The sequence below is a fragment of the Gastrolobium bilobum genome, unplaced genomic scaffold (genome assembly GCF_033153095.1).
Source record: "Gastrolobium bilobum isolate Gb01-03AN ecotype WA unplaced genomic scaffold, APGP_CSIRO_Gbil_v1 utg9460, whole genome shotgun sequence".
In the NCBI taxonomy this organism is placed as follows: domain Eukaryota; kingdom Viridiplantae; phylum Streptophyta; class Magnoliopsida; order Fabales; family Fabaceae; genus Gastrolobium; species Gastrolobium bilobum.
This window is the reverse complement of record NW_026896290.1, coordinates 7,753-23,467: the sequence shown is the minus strand read 5'-3', so window position 1 is coordinate 23,467 and position 15,715 is coordinate 7,753. Positions and strand designations below refer to the sequence as shown.

At 39.8% G+C, this 15,715-nt stretch overlaps 1 long non-coding RNA gene across 1 annotated transcript; it reads left to right on the top strand.

Annotated features, from left to right (window-relative positions):
- Positions 1-13,785: 13,785 nt before the first annotated feature.
- LOC133298677 (uncharacterized) lies at positions 13,786-15,183 on the top strand. The gene is made up of 3 exons (XR_009749839.1): positions 13,786-14,048; positions 14,955-15,028; positions 15,114-15,183. It is a non-coding gene; the product is annotated as an uncharacterized LOC133298677 (long non-coding RNA).
- Positions 15,184-15,715: the final 532 nt, after the last annotated feature.

Sequence of the window (15,715 nt, the reverse complement as noted above, 5' to 3'; positions counted from 1 at the left end):
TCCTCCGTGGCCTTTTGGTTCGCCTCACGAGCGACGTCCATCATTACGACGTTGGCCAATCTAGCGGCTTCCTGCATCTCAGCTAATGCAGTCAGGATCGGGTCGGGTTAACCCTCAGCAGTCTCGCGAGTTCTCCTGGGTATTACCATGACTCTTCACGAGTTACACAAATTATGAGTTAATCAGACCCACGCAATGTGATCACACATGCATTATCATAATAACACTCAACGGAGCAAACACACAAGACCAAACACAACCAAGCATCCAAGTTATTGCAATATATACAGGCTTTTCCCAAGAAAGCGCTCTGATACCATAAAATGTAATACCCTGTATATATCTGGTTTGTTATCATATCATCGTATTAAGCCACGCTTAATATAATAATGCAGAATATCTTTTTCTTTTCAATTATGACGTCATTATCATTAGCCAAACACATCGCCTGTATGAAAATTGCAAAACACAACTAACTGAAATACCTCATAACATAAATAGCATAAATGTGTCTCTAGTCACGGATCTACCACGCGTAGACCGGACAACCCTGATAGTTTATACAACTTAAGCTAAAAGTACTAACAACAATGAGGCATGGACAAACCCCATGCTCACCAAATAAGGTAACAAAGCCCACAAAGAGTCTCAACTCAAATATCAATATAACGACAGAAAACATAAACAACATCCAATATCCAGTCATGTCAGCATACAACATATATAATCAGTTAAGCTCCGGCCTCCTGCCACCAGAGGTCTCAACCCCTGCATTACCTGAACCTGAAATATGTGCCCCAAATGTGGGGTGAGATCTCTAAAAAGAAATCTCAGTAAGACAACGGGTCCTCAAGGATCTTCCACCCCAAGCTCACTTACACGAGCAATATAAGTTCAAAAGCATTTGACAGTATAAGTTCCAAAACTATGCAGTGCAACAGATATTCATGCTATGTGTGTTTTAACTATTCTACTGGCCAGAGAAATGCAGGACGTACGTCTACAACCCCATAGTAAGTACAAGGAACATCGCTTTCACCTCACCCACTGCCTCACCCTCTTGTATGTACCACATACTCAGGCTTACCGTATAGGTGGAACACCACATGCATATCATAAATGCGCATATAACAGCTCAACAGCATTTCACAAATCAATATATCATGAAAACAACACCATGCATATAACCATACCCCCATGGGACATGGTGGAACCAACAATGGCTAAACCGAGGACACGAAAGCTTACCTTGCAAGCTAACTATCCCCTGCCAAGAGTCCACACTAGCTCAAAGCCCAAACACAGCAGAATCACAATCTGTTTCAGACCAACAATATATCAATATTCATGCTTAACAAGCATAAGACACAAAGACAACGCCTTTCTTTTACGTTTTACGTCTTTAGGCTTCTCACAATGGGAACTGTTGATGATTGGTGAGGATACGAAATAAAGACTGAGGATAAAGACTGAGGATACGAAATAAAGTTAAATTTAACGTGAATACCCTGATGTTGTTTAATCAGTAGTTAACAGGCATAATATTAAATTTTTAACTTAAATACGCTGCTGTAAATCATATGCTTAAAGGTTTTATATTTGTTTTGTGTGCATCATGATATATTAGTATTATTTTGGGATGTTTTTATCAACTAAATTTAATGGTGCCAGTGTGGATAAGATTAGCTATTGTTTAAGAAATTTTAAATTTGGTGTTTTATGCCTGAGATCTCGTACCGTAAATTTATTTTCCCCTTGAATGCAAAACTTGACTACAACTAAAAACTTGAATGTGAATTTTGTGAACTTGAATTATGAAAGCTTGTTCTGTTTTGATGGGTTATGTTTGATGGCTGTTTCAAGATGGTAATATGTGTCTATGATTGGAAAGTTCATATCATGGTTAAGGGATCCTCTGATCAGCGGAGTCAATTACATCTGAGGTACCTAGGACAGCGGAAAGCTCGAGGAAGTTTCCTCATATGGGTGTTTTGACGAACTGTATGAGGGGTACCACTTAACATGATAGGTACGAAAAATAATATAGAAGTTTTGGAATTTTGTGAAGATTCCTCTCTATTGAAGTTTGAATTATGATGTGTACTATTTTATTTGCTTGACTTCTTGAAGGCTTATAAGTATAAAAATTCTGCCTGTGATGTTACATAGAATGTTCTCAATAATGTGATGTTATTGAGTGGGGTAGTATTCTTCGTTGTATATGGAACCCTACATTCTAAGAATCTCTTTATTTAGGCCATTGACTTATCAACCACGTCATTAGATAGAAACATTTAAGTTCTTGATTAGTGAGTAGTAGAATAGTGTGACATCAAGAGTGAGTGTTGATATAGGGATTTTGAGGAGTCATCTGTTTATTGTCATACTCTATTTCAAAGGTGAAATCTGTTGTAGTAACCGGATTGATGTGCAGTGACTTGTAGATGCATAGCTGGATGTAACATAACGTAGTGTGCGAATAAGATAGTGTTAAACACTTGAAGTAAGTAGCCTTTGGGAAGGTAGGACGAAGTTTGGGGACAAACTTCAAAACAAGTTAGGGAGAGTGTAACATCCCACATAATTAAGGAAAATACATAAATTACTTTAGGACATAAGAAGGCATGTGTGACAATTTGAATCACATGTAATATTTGTTTGGTCTTCGAATTATGTGGTTATTATCATGGAATTAATATTGAGTTAGGAAATTATTAGAACTAAGATGATAGGTGATAATTTATTTTAGGCATGTGAAACCATAGTTAAAAGATGTAGAAATAAATTGATAGAAACTTATAAAAAGATTAAAAATAATTAGGGGGCACATGAAATGATAGGGCATGGGTTAATTCCTAAGATAGGAGAACAATTGGACTTATGCATTTTGAACCCATTTTTCCATTAGGGCCACGACCCAAGGATCTTTGAAGGAGGCTTGTAATCATCTAAATTTCTCCTAACCTTGGGTAACTTTCACTCAAAATAAGAAATCTGCATGGTAGTAGGTCATTGGCAAAGAATCAAACACATGGCAACATCTATCCACCTTAGTTCTCCATTCCATGTGCGCCTAGGATGTGTAGGAAATTCTGAATTTGCTTGCTACTTTATCCAAATCAAAGACAACCTTGTTTAACATGCAGTCAATGAGTAATGAGTATTCAGCTTGCATGAAATTCTGTTGGCCAAAAATCACACTCTTCTTATCCTCTCCATTCTCTTTTGTGCGCATAGGTAGAATAGGAAATGTTGTTGCTTGTAACATTAGATAAACTCAATCAACTCTAGAACCACCCCTTGTACCTCTTGCATGCGCTAAGAATAGGAGAGAAGATAAAATTCCGGTCACATGTCCTAGTAATCACTTTCCACCTTAGCCTTGCATGTTCACCATGTGGCAAAAACAATCTTCCATCACCTCTTGCATGCGCTTGGAGTATATAGAAAGCAATCTGATTTCTTGTAGCTTTAGCCAAGTGCTTCCAGCTTTAATCCATGCAACCAATTGGAGAGACATGTGTGCAGCTTGCATGTCATTTAATTGGGAAGAAAACACACACACATTTCCCACCCTTTTGCGCTGAACCAATGGGAAGGCATGCATCAGAATGCATGTGTTCTTAGTGGCTAGGAGGTTAGGTACTCAGCCATCTCACCCCATTACTTGTGCGCCTAAATGATGAGCAACAAGTTGATTGCTTATTAGACTAACCAAACCCTTCAGCCTTGCCAACCACATGCACCCAATGAAACCAAAAAGAATTCTGCATTTGTGTCATTATGGTCCAGCACTCAAACTCCTTCTCCCTCCATTCATTGTGCGCACATTAGGAGGGAGAGAACCGATCATTCTTTGCAAAATAAAACAACACCCTTTTTCTCCCATCACTCCTCTAGGCCGTAAAGGTAAAGAACCCAAAGAGAAAAGAAAAACATTGTCACTCAACCCCTTCTTCTTCCTAAAAACCGTGACTGCCTTTGGAGAACCACACAAACTTAGTTGGAACAAAATCTTACATTGTCACTATTTCTCCTAGTTGGAACCGTGAGTCCCTTGAGCAAGGGACAAAACTAACTCAACATCCCCTCTTGGTTCTCTTGTCCAGCCGAAGGTTCACCATAAGAAGATGAGCTATCTTCCTTGCTCCTTATTTCTCCTTTCACTCGAATCAGCTCTCATGGATGGTTATATTAATTGAATAAGTTGACAACATGCTTTAGGCCCTTGTAGCGCATCATAGGTTATATGATTGAATCTTGGAATATGAATCCTTATATTTTTGGTTTAGACAAACCCATTCTGTCTTGGTAAAATTCTGTTATAAATTAGGTCCTTTTTGTATTAAAAATACAACATGAGTTAGGCATTGTTTTCACTCAGTTATGGCCTTGTTAAGCTAAAATTTTGAGCAAATATTATGAGCCCGTCATATGATGAAGCCACTTCTATTTTGATGAACCTTATTGGGTACTTAGTCCTCTTTAAATTATGTAGACAACATGATAATAGGCTTCCCTTTTTGCGCATCCTATGAGTAAAGAAGTAGGAAATTTTATGAATAAAAATCTTGAGTAACTACTATGTCAAAACCGATTTTGCCATATTTGGGAACCTTGAGAAACCTTCACTGTTAAACGATGGGAAGACTAATTTGAAGTCAGAATATTTTTAGGAAAATAACCTTGTTGGCCGATTGGATACATGAACTCTTAAGCTTGGAAATTCGTTGGTAATTTATATGAATAGCTAGAATGTTTTTCTGATTGGATTGCATTTGAATATATATATATATATATGTATATATATATAGGTGCACATACTTTGTGAGACATTGGATCATTTTAGTTGCTGCCTGATAAATTAATGGTGACGTGTGAGGTAAGTGTCTGGTTGCATTACCTTCTGTGACTGCTAGCTAGTGCATGGATTATGAATTGTTGCTCTCATGTTTTGGATCTGGATTCTGTATACGATATTCGTATTCTATTCATGGATATAATATGCTGGATATTCTGTTGAGGAGAATAATTGTTATACAACATTCTGATATTGGAATCCATGATATATATGTATCTTGATTATTATCTAGTCATGCATATACACCTCATAATGCATTTGTTTCTTTTATGTGTGAAGCATATCATGGCATACATGCACAAATTTCATGCTGCACATGGACTAGAATATTTATATAAATATGCATATGATTGAGCACACATCATATAGGCATACCTCGGTACCAGGGCAGGGGACACTTGGCTTCCGTCCGAATAGGTTACAGTTGGAATCCTTCTGTTGGTGCCACCCAGGATAATCCACTGTATCTGTTAGTGTTACGTGCACAGTAGTGCTATGAACATACACTTCTGGCGTTATGTACGGACTATGATTATGATTCAGTGATACGTGCACCGTAGTGCTATGAACGTACACTTCTGGAGTTATATACGCACTATGAAAATGGTTAGTACTTGACGGGTTTGAACTGATGATGTGACTGTTTTGTAATTCTGTATCTAGTTAGTACTGTTGCATTACTAGTTTTGTTATCACACTACTGGGATTTTTCTCACCCCTTTGGGGCTGCTATTTTTATAAAATGGCAGGAGGACGAAAGAGCATTTGAGGACTTGAATTATTTGGATAATTGTTGTAAATTCTGCTGTTTGGGCATGCTGTTGTTGCTGTTTTATTTTATGGATGACTGTATGAATTTGAGAAGCTTGTATTACTATTGGACTATGACTTTATTGCTGTTTTATGATTTTTATGACCAGCAAGTATTTTGGAAACAGATTTTAGAAAACGTTTTGCGAAAATGGTTTTTGACGTTTTATTTAATGTTGATTTTTAAACAGTTTCGCGTGCACTTTGCGAGTTATGTTTCTGATTATAACAGCTTTACAACGAAATTCTGGAAACTTAATTTTACACGAATTTTTAAAGACAACAAGGTCTGCCAGGAAATTAACCTTTTCAGCAAGTTAAGAAATTTTGAAAGTATACTCTGAAATTTTTAAGAACCCGATTTCAATATAACTTTTTAATCAAATAACATGCAAATGATTTTTCAGTACTTAAAGTATGATGAAAGAACTCTAATTCCGCTGAGCAAACAACTCTCTTGGCTGCAGACAAGGGAGGGTGTTACATTAGGCTTCTCACAAAGCCCCAAGCCCTTAATCACTTGGATTCTGACTTTACTAATCATTACAGAGGTTTAACTTAACCAATCCAGGGTCCACTAACCCATAACTCAGTTCCGTATGAACAGTACAGTTACTGTCTTCGAAAACCCAGAATATCCGGATATATGTCGGGGCCATATCCGGATATCCGCGTATCCGGATATCATATCCGGATATCATATCCGGATATCCATATTCAGATATCTACAGACCCCATATCCGGATATCATATCTGGATATTTCGCGACAGAATGCAGTTCTGCATTTCGCGAGATATCCTTCCCAAAGGTTGCTCTTTTAGCGATTCCAGAGGCTTAAACATGCATTTCTAGGTGTGTTTATCCTTACCCAACCTCAAGTTATTAACTTTAGCTTGTTCATGCATCAAGGTTCCATTATTTTTAGCGATTCCAGAGGCTTCAACATGCATTTGTAGGTGTGTTTAACCTTACCCAACCTCAAGTTATTAACTTTAGCTTGTTACATGCATCAAGGTTCCATTTTTGTAACGTCCGGTCGCTTCAAGAATCAATGACTATCCCCACATACTAACACGAGACTTTTCAGTGTACTTTTTCCTCACTCGTACACTTCCCGGGAAAACTTCCCGGGAAAACTTCCCAGAAGGTCACCCATCCCAGAATTGCCTCAAGTCAAGCACGCTTAACTATGGAGTTCTTCCCTTCTAGCCTACCAAAAAGTAGATGCATCTTGTTAGTATAGGTAGTACCAATTAATTCTTATAAGCTATCCCAAACTGTACAGTTTCATTCCTGCACAGTCTTTGGAATCACTCTCTTTCGGGTGTCGATTCGATTCATTCATGCATGTAACCCCCCAATGGAAGCCTGTCAGGAGCCGCTCTTTGTCTGTGCCTCTTTGCACCGGCGATCACTCCCTGCCCTCATCAGCGCTCAGGATGTTACATGCCCACCAGCTTCCGCCTGGTTCGTCCTCGAACCACACCGTACTGGAAGAGAGGCCCTGCTCTGATACCACTTGTAACGTCCGGTCGCTTCAAGAATCAATGACTATCCCCACATACTAACACGAGACTTTTCAGTGTGCTTTTTCCTCACTCGCACACTTCCCGAAAAAACTTCCCAAAAGGTCACCTATCCCAGAATTGCCCCAAGTCAAGCACGCTTAACTATGGAGTTCTTCTATTCTAGGCTACCGAAAAGTATATGCATCTTGTTAGTATAGGTAGTACCAATTAATTCTTATAAGTTATCCCAAACTATGCAGTCTCATAACTGCACAGTCTTTGGAATCACTCTCTTTCGGGTGTCGATTCGATTCATTCATGCATGTAACCCCCCACTGGAAGCTTGTCAGGAGCCGCTCCTTGTTTGTGCCTCTTTGCACCGGCGATCACTCCCCGCCCTTATCAGCGCTCGGGATGTTACACAAAACACCATGACAAGGTAGCTCTCAACCCAAACACCAAGCTCGGCCCATAGACTTCCCCAATACAGAGGCCACAACTCACCCCCAATGGTAACTCTCATTCACACCAAGTGTTTAGGAGAAGATTTCATGAAGGAAAAAGGCCTCAAGGCTCACACAAAGGAGAAGAGAAAGCAATGGAATAGTGTATAGCTGGTCAGCCACCAAGGAGTCACGTAGCACCAATGTATGGCCTAGGGTTTAGTGCCAAATGTTGTATTTATAGCCGGTTTAAACTTAAACGCATTGTATTAGCGCTAATAGCCACGCTTAGCATTTTAATGCCAAACTTAAGATTCTGAACCTACTCATTTTTCTAAGATTTATCATATTTTTATTTTATTTTTTGCAGCACCTTTTCGGTACGCGCTTTCACATAGCCAGTATCAGTTCTGGCACCAGTTCTCATTATTTCAACCTGAAACTTGTTTTACCAGTCATATATATTATTTTAGGAATATTCCCATACTTATTATAATTTTCCAGGATACTTCATCGGTACGCATTTATACCGAGGAGCAGAACCGGTATCTTCACTTTTCGTCGGAAAAGCGACTTTCAGCATTATTAATCACTTACCAATATTATTTAAGCCTTATCGTAATTATTAGGGTCAATTATGGAATTATCTCATTAATCTCATAATTAGTTAATTAAATTCTTTAATTAACGGTGCGGGTTTTTACAGTGTGCTTTCCACCTCCATTGGAGCTTAAAGAACCAATCTTTTGAGGGAAAGAACTTACCTTTAAGTAGTGATTTTCGTGCATCACTAAGGCAGAGGCTTAGGGCACTTCATTGATCATCAAAGGCTCTTCTTTTTCTGAGTTCAAGGACCCCATAGGTATACCTTGAACTTTCTCTTAGAAATTTCATGAAAATAGCTTGTTTGTGTTATGAAATGAGATAACTTTAATCATTCAAGCTTAGGGTTGTTAATCTAGGGTTAATAAGTATTAATGAACATCTGTTTTGGGTCAAAACTGAACCTTGGATCATTGGGAGCCATTTTCACTTCGGTTTATGCAGAAAAATTCTGCAGAAAATTGTTCTGCCCGCGTGGTAATCGATTACTTTTGGTTGGTAATCGATTACCATGTTCAGTAACCGATTACCTTGTTTTGTGGTAATCGATTACCATGTGCAGTAATCGATTACCATGCCCATGGTAATCGATTACCCCTTGTGAAAATGACCAGAAACCAGTTTTATGTGTGGGAAGGTCCCCATTTGGGCATGATGGCCTAGGAAGTTTGTGTTACTGTTGGGAAACAGTGATACCTTTAATTGTGGGACTTAATGCTTGATAATTATAAACTAGAAAAGATGTAAACGAAAAAGAAAATGTTGTCATACTGAAATGAACCTTTAAAGCATGGTTATTGATGATATTTTTGATATAAACAAATTGTGATTGTGCTTTTGTGGACATTGAGCTAGTGTGAGCTTGGCTTGGATAGTTAGCTTGCGAGGTAAGATTTTGTGTCCTCGGTTTAGCAATATTTGGTTCCACCATACCCCATGGGGGGATGGTTTATATGCATGATGTGTTTTTCATGTATTGATTTATTGAAATGTTTTTGAGCTGTTAAGTGCAAATGCCTCATGATCTGTATGTGATGTTTTGCCTATACGAGAATGAGATCCTATGGGCAGGTACAACATGGGCGTGTACTATTGTGGGTTGTAGACGTACATATATCCTACATTCCTCTGGCCAGTAGAATAGTTGACACACATGATATGATTATATGCTGCATTGCACTGATGTTGGAACTTATATTGTTAAACTACTTTTATAACTTATATTGCACATATAAGTGAGCTTGGGGTGGAGAAATTCTTGAGGATCCCTTGTCTTACTGAGATTTCTGTTTAGAGATCTCACCCCATGTTTGGGGCACATATTTCAGGTTTAAGTAACTCTGGGGTAGAGACCTCAGGAGGCAGGAGGCCGAAGCTTAGTTGACTGTTGCGTGCTAGTTATACTGTTGTGATTGGATGCCGTTTATGTTTAATGTTGTGTTATTATTATTATTTTGCTGCTGAGACTTTGTTGGGCCTTGTTGCCTTATTTGGTTAGTATGGAGGTTGTCCATGCCACATTGATTGACTATGTCATATTTTAGCTTCGGGTTGTATTAATGTATCAAGATTATGGTCCGGACTATGTGTTGCAGTTCCATGACTTAGATACTCACTTTTAATTATATATTGAGGTTATTCAGAGTATTTAGCTTGATTGCAATTTACATACAGGCGATGTTTTATGAAAAGAATTAAGTAATCAACTTGGTAATATTAATGACGTCATAATTGAAATAAAACTATGACATGTTAACAAACTTGGTACACCCGAGGTGTTACAAGCTCTACATAGGAAATTAGAAAACTAACCAAGGTTATTGTGCACAATTCTATTTATAGGTGCATTAACATAAACAATCGGTATTAATTCTAATATTTTCGCTAATTATTTTAATCTCAAACTTCATATTATGAACCTAGCCATTTTTCTAGAAATTATCATATTTTTATTATAATTTTCGTAGCATTTTTCCGGTACGCATTTTATACGTAGCCGGTATTAGTTCTAACATCAACGTTCATTATTCTTACTCCCAAACTTGATATTCTTGACCTAAATATTTTTATAGGAATATTTATATTTTTCTTTTAATTTTTCGGGATACTTCACTGATATGCATTTATACCGCGAAGCAGAACCGGTATCTGCACTTTTCGTCAGAAAAATGACTTTAAGCATTATTCAACTTTCCAAATAATTATCTTATCATACTAATGCATAATATTTATTAAATCCATGCTCCGGCATCAATAATCTTATTTAATTAATTATTTAGTGGTGCGGTTCTTACACTTATTTACTATTTCCTTGGTGCGTTAGATGAAACATGAAAATACTGCATGTTCCGGATGGCCCAAGCACTGGAGCGGCCCAGTTGCTCAGACCCAATCCTCAGCCTTGTTCCGCGTCAGCCCTTAGGGCTGACGTGGACCCTCACGATCTCCAAGACTGCAGCACGTCCAAGTGATACACCAAAATGTCCCACTTTGGGACATTAACCGCTAAAGGCAGTCGACATAAGCACTGCAAAGGAATCTGTCCCTTTGCTCAGTGCTGACATCGCTTGATGCAGTGGGTGCAGCGCTGCCATTGTGGCAGCGCCAACCGCGCCTAACACTGCCATCAGGGGAACACATCCCAAGGAGGGCTGACCCCCACCTCACCAACCCACACCATTTTCCTTATAAATAACCCTCATGGGCACAACAGGAAGATCATCTTTTATGTACTGTTATTACACCCATTTACTCTTAAGTCATACCCTTACTATTTGTCTGCCATTGATATCTGCTTACTTGTTCTTGGAATAATACCTTCTAGCCTGGTCATTACCTCAGCTAGAGGTACCATCCATATAACAACATTACCCTCAAAGGGTACATAGTGGGCTCACAGAACCAAATGGTACATTGGCGCTGTCTGTGGGAAAAGATAAACTTCTATTCCCATTCTCTTACCCAAAGATCCATTTGACGGGTCATTTCCTCTTACTAACAAACAACCGCCAGACGCTTTTTACAACTCTACATGGTTGTCACCACCAGAAGAGCGGAGCACGCCAGGGCCATGACACCAGAAGGACACGTACAGATAGTACAACCAAGCTCCCCTTCATCCATACATTCGGCCCCAACCGAGCGGGCCGCTGGAGAAGTCCAACCTCCTGTACTACAGACCATAGGCCCACAGTTGCCAACGAATGATGCTAGGATCGCCCTGCAACATCATCAAGCACCCATGTGCGAGATGCACGGAGAAAATGTAGTCCTAAACCAGCCACCTCCCCCCGGTGTTCATTTTGGAATGCCATTTCCAGCAGTTGTCCCACGACCTACCTATCTCACCCGTCCTCCGTTACCAGCCCAAAGTCAACAACTGCCAGTATACCATGACCGCCAGATACCCATGGTATCAGAGCCACACTTTCCAGCAGTTGTCCCATGACCGCCAGTATACCATGACACTTTCTGTTAGTACTTTTAGATTGGAGTTGTATAAACTGTTAGATGGTCTGGTCTACATTATTGTAGTTCCGTGACTAGAGCCACACTTATATTATCTATGTGATGAGGTATTTCAGTTAGCTGTTTTACTGCAATTACATACAGACGATGTTTTATTAATTGATTATTAAGCAAGTTGGTAATGTTAATGGCATCATAGTTGAAAAGAAAAAAGTAATTCCGCATTTTTATTTAAGGGCAGGTTAATACGATATTATGATAACATTACCGGATATATACGGGGTGTTACATTTATGGTATCAGAGCAATGGTTCGAGGGAAAAGCCTGTATGTATTGCAATTGCTAGGTTGTTTGGTTGTGTCTGTCTTTGTGTTTACTCCATCGAATTTTATTATGATGCTGTATATGTGATCACATTGCGTGGGCCTGATCAACTCATAATTTGTGTAACTTGTGCAGAGTCATGGTAAGGTACGGGAGAACACGAGATACTTCTGAGGATCAACCCGATCATATCCTGACTGCATTGGATGAGATGCAGGCGACTAGGTTAGCCGATCTGGAGGCCGCTAGAGTGGCCAACGCGACAATGATGGAAGCTGTTCGCGAGGCGAACCGGATAGCCGCAGCTGAGGTTCGTGAAGCGAACCAGAGGACCACTGAGGAAGTCCTCGAGGCGAACAGGATGGCGAACATGACGATGATGAGAGTCATATTGGAGGAGATGAGAGCTGGTCCTGCTGTTGGCCAGGCTCCACCACCACCGCCACCACCGCCACCGCCTCCACCTAGTGTTCAGGAGGAGAGCCATAGTCACATCGGTAGTGCTACTCATGCCGCTGAGACGGGGGAGCCCTTTGTGGGGATTGCGGAGGATCGTGATGTGATCGATCGCCGGCTGAATGATTTCAGGAAGCATAAGCCACCTGTGTTTGAGGGGTCTTTGGATCCTATTGTTGCTGCGAGATGGCTAGAGTCACTGGACAAGATTTTTCGGGTCATGCAGTGTACAGACCCACAGAAGCTGATGTTCTCGACCTACATGCTGGAGGGCGATGCCAATGAGTGGTGGACGCACACCTCTCGTGCTTTTGAGAGGCAGGGCCGTGTCATGACGTGGTCATTCTTTGAGGAGTGCTTTCTGGGCCGATACTTTCCCTATGATGCGCAGGAGAGAAAGCAGGGAGAGTTTGACCGTTTGGTACAGGGCTCGATGTCTGTTGATGAGTACCTGGCTAAGTTTAATGAGCTAGTGAAGTTTTCACACTTTCGGATGGTTCCTCCTATTCCGTTGTTTCTGGAAGCTAAGGTCCGCAGGGGACTTAGTGAGGTGATTGCTGAGCATCTTGCTGGTGCTGCTTCGAAGGACTTTGGTACACTGGTTCAGCAGTGTAAGGACATCGAGGATGTTTGCGTGGTAAGCAAGGTATAACACCTCACAATTTTAAATCAAGTAATTAAAATATTAAGTGAGCAATCAAGTGATGGATTAGTGAAAATCCAAAAGATTAGGCCAAAATACAAAGAAAGGGCAAAACGGTAATTAGCCAACACGCAACCCTAGGAAGATAAAAATTGAGTAGAAGGTCTCAGATGGTAAAAATAACCCTGGAAATGGGTTCAGAACGAAAAATTGAGTGGACAGGCAAGTTTCAGAAAAATCAGTGAATAGTGTTTTTCGCGGGTAAAAATACCGCGGTACGATTGCACCGTAAAACGTGCCGATTGAGTTTTGAGCTCTAGGTTTCAAATATGAGTTGTAAATGTTTTTTTGAGTTAGGAAATATGATTTTGATGAAATTTGATGGAATTGAGTCATTTTGGGAAAAATTGATGAATAGTGATTTTCCGGTGTAAAAATACTGCGGTATAATTGTACCGATAAGCGTGAAAATTTTATCAGTATTTTTGGGAAACAAAAATATGACATGAACAAGAAAAATATGTAGGTCATGAATTTGTGGTTGAAATTAGGTGATTGATTAAAGTTAAAACGCGTGTGGGACCCGCCTGTGACTTAAGTGAGTCAAACTCACCTTTTTTTCACACTTTCTCTCTCCTCCCTCTCTTCTCTCCCGCGTGCAGCAGCCCCTCCATGGCCAAGAATTGCTCAAGCTTTCTTTCTTCCATAACTTGGTCAAATCTCCACCGAATCCAACGATTTTTGTCTTGAAACTTGTTGGAAAACACCTCCTAAACACATTGGTACCACTCTTGAGCCTTGAAATCGCGTGTGTGAGGAGATCTTGGCCATTTACAGCTGCGGTTTTGGTGAGGAATTTTGTGTTCTTGGAGCTTCTAAGTGCTCCAATGGTGGAGTATAGTTAGGAGGAGCCTTGTACCTTCCATTTGGGTGAGTGTTCTTGCATTTTAAATGGTTGATGGTGATGATTTGATTTTGAAAACCTAAACTTTGATATGATGAATAGTGACGTTAGAGAGCTCAATTTGAAAATGTGTATTAGATGATAATGTGTTAGAATGATGTATTAAAGCTAGAAATGCGATGAAATTTATTGGTGAAAATTGATGAATTTAACTTAGAAAAATTTGATGATCATGATTTTGGACTTGTGAATTTTGGTGTTGAGACTTGTTTGATGAATTGTGGCATGATGGTATGATGATATGATAGGTTGTGTGAAGGTTGGAGTGATTAAAATTGAATGGAAATTCTTTGGAATGTCATAGGGCAAGATTCGAACCTTTGAGGAAAAATGAGTGAATTGATGATGAAAAATGATTTGGATGATGATTTGTGTAGTTATATAGTGCTTAGATGGGTTGTGTTGTGATTGGCAAGTGTTAGAATCAATGGAAAAATAATAAGTGGTTTAGTTGGCATAAATGAACCTAGAGCGAAATATTTAGCGAAACGATGCTTAAAAGACATAAAACGGCGAAACGACAGTTGAAATGGCCTTATGGCAACCCAAGGATGGGTACTATAATGAGAAAGAAAATTTAGAAAAATAAATCCCCAATTAACACCTATATGGCCGAACCTCCAAGGGAAAAAGGGGGGATTTTGCGGTTTTCGCTTCCTGATGTAATCCGACGCGAAAATGACGAACCGGCACTTGAATTGGCTTATTGACAACCTAATGAGACGTAACAAAATGAGAAAGAAAATTTAGAAAAATAAATCTCACATTTACACTACAATGGCCGAACCATCAAGGGAAGATGGGGAGGATTTTTGTGTTTTTGCGTTTTGATACTATTTGACGAGTACTGATGGATGTACGTTATTGTATAGGTTGCCGTACATCGACCTGAATCCCGAATCTTGAATCAGTGAATTGCCCTTGGTCCGGGACCAAGTGGATTGAGGTAAGAAATTGGTTCATTGCATGTGTAATTATAAATTAACATGTATGGGTTGAACTGAGAGTGATTGGGAATGTCCTCTGTGTAGGCATTCCGCTGTGTACCGAGTTGAGGGATAAGCTGCTACGGAGCTTGTGGAAACACGAATTAAGGTAACCTCTTGGTACTGGGGCTTGTTCCCCTTTTCTGTTCCACCTTGCCAGTTGATGGCAACGGTAGGAAGTGTGTATGAATAGTACAGAACACATGAGCATGCATGCATTATTGCTATGGGTACTGCAGTACCTAGTCTCTGGCCAGTAGACAGTTTTATTAGCCTTCGGGCATTTTCGGACTTCCGCTGGATAGGTCTCCAGGAGGGAGTTCCAGTTGACTGCGGTCATGGTGTGTGATCCGGGTAGGAGCACACTAGGAATGTCTTTGGCGTTTTGGTTGGTTTGGGCATCATGGTTGTGGTTTCTGTGAACACACCTTGGATGATACCCATAGGCTTATATATGCCGAGGGCGTACGTGGAATTGGGGTTACCATCCCGTATCGTCGTATTTTGTTTTCTTTATATTCCCCATTCTCTAAATCCCTTGCTATATCCCGTTTTCAAAGTGGTTGTTGTATTCTATTGATATGCATCGAAGTGAACCATTGGGTGGAGTTTTCTCCAGAACCTCTTGGTTACTGAGATATATTCGT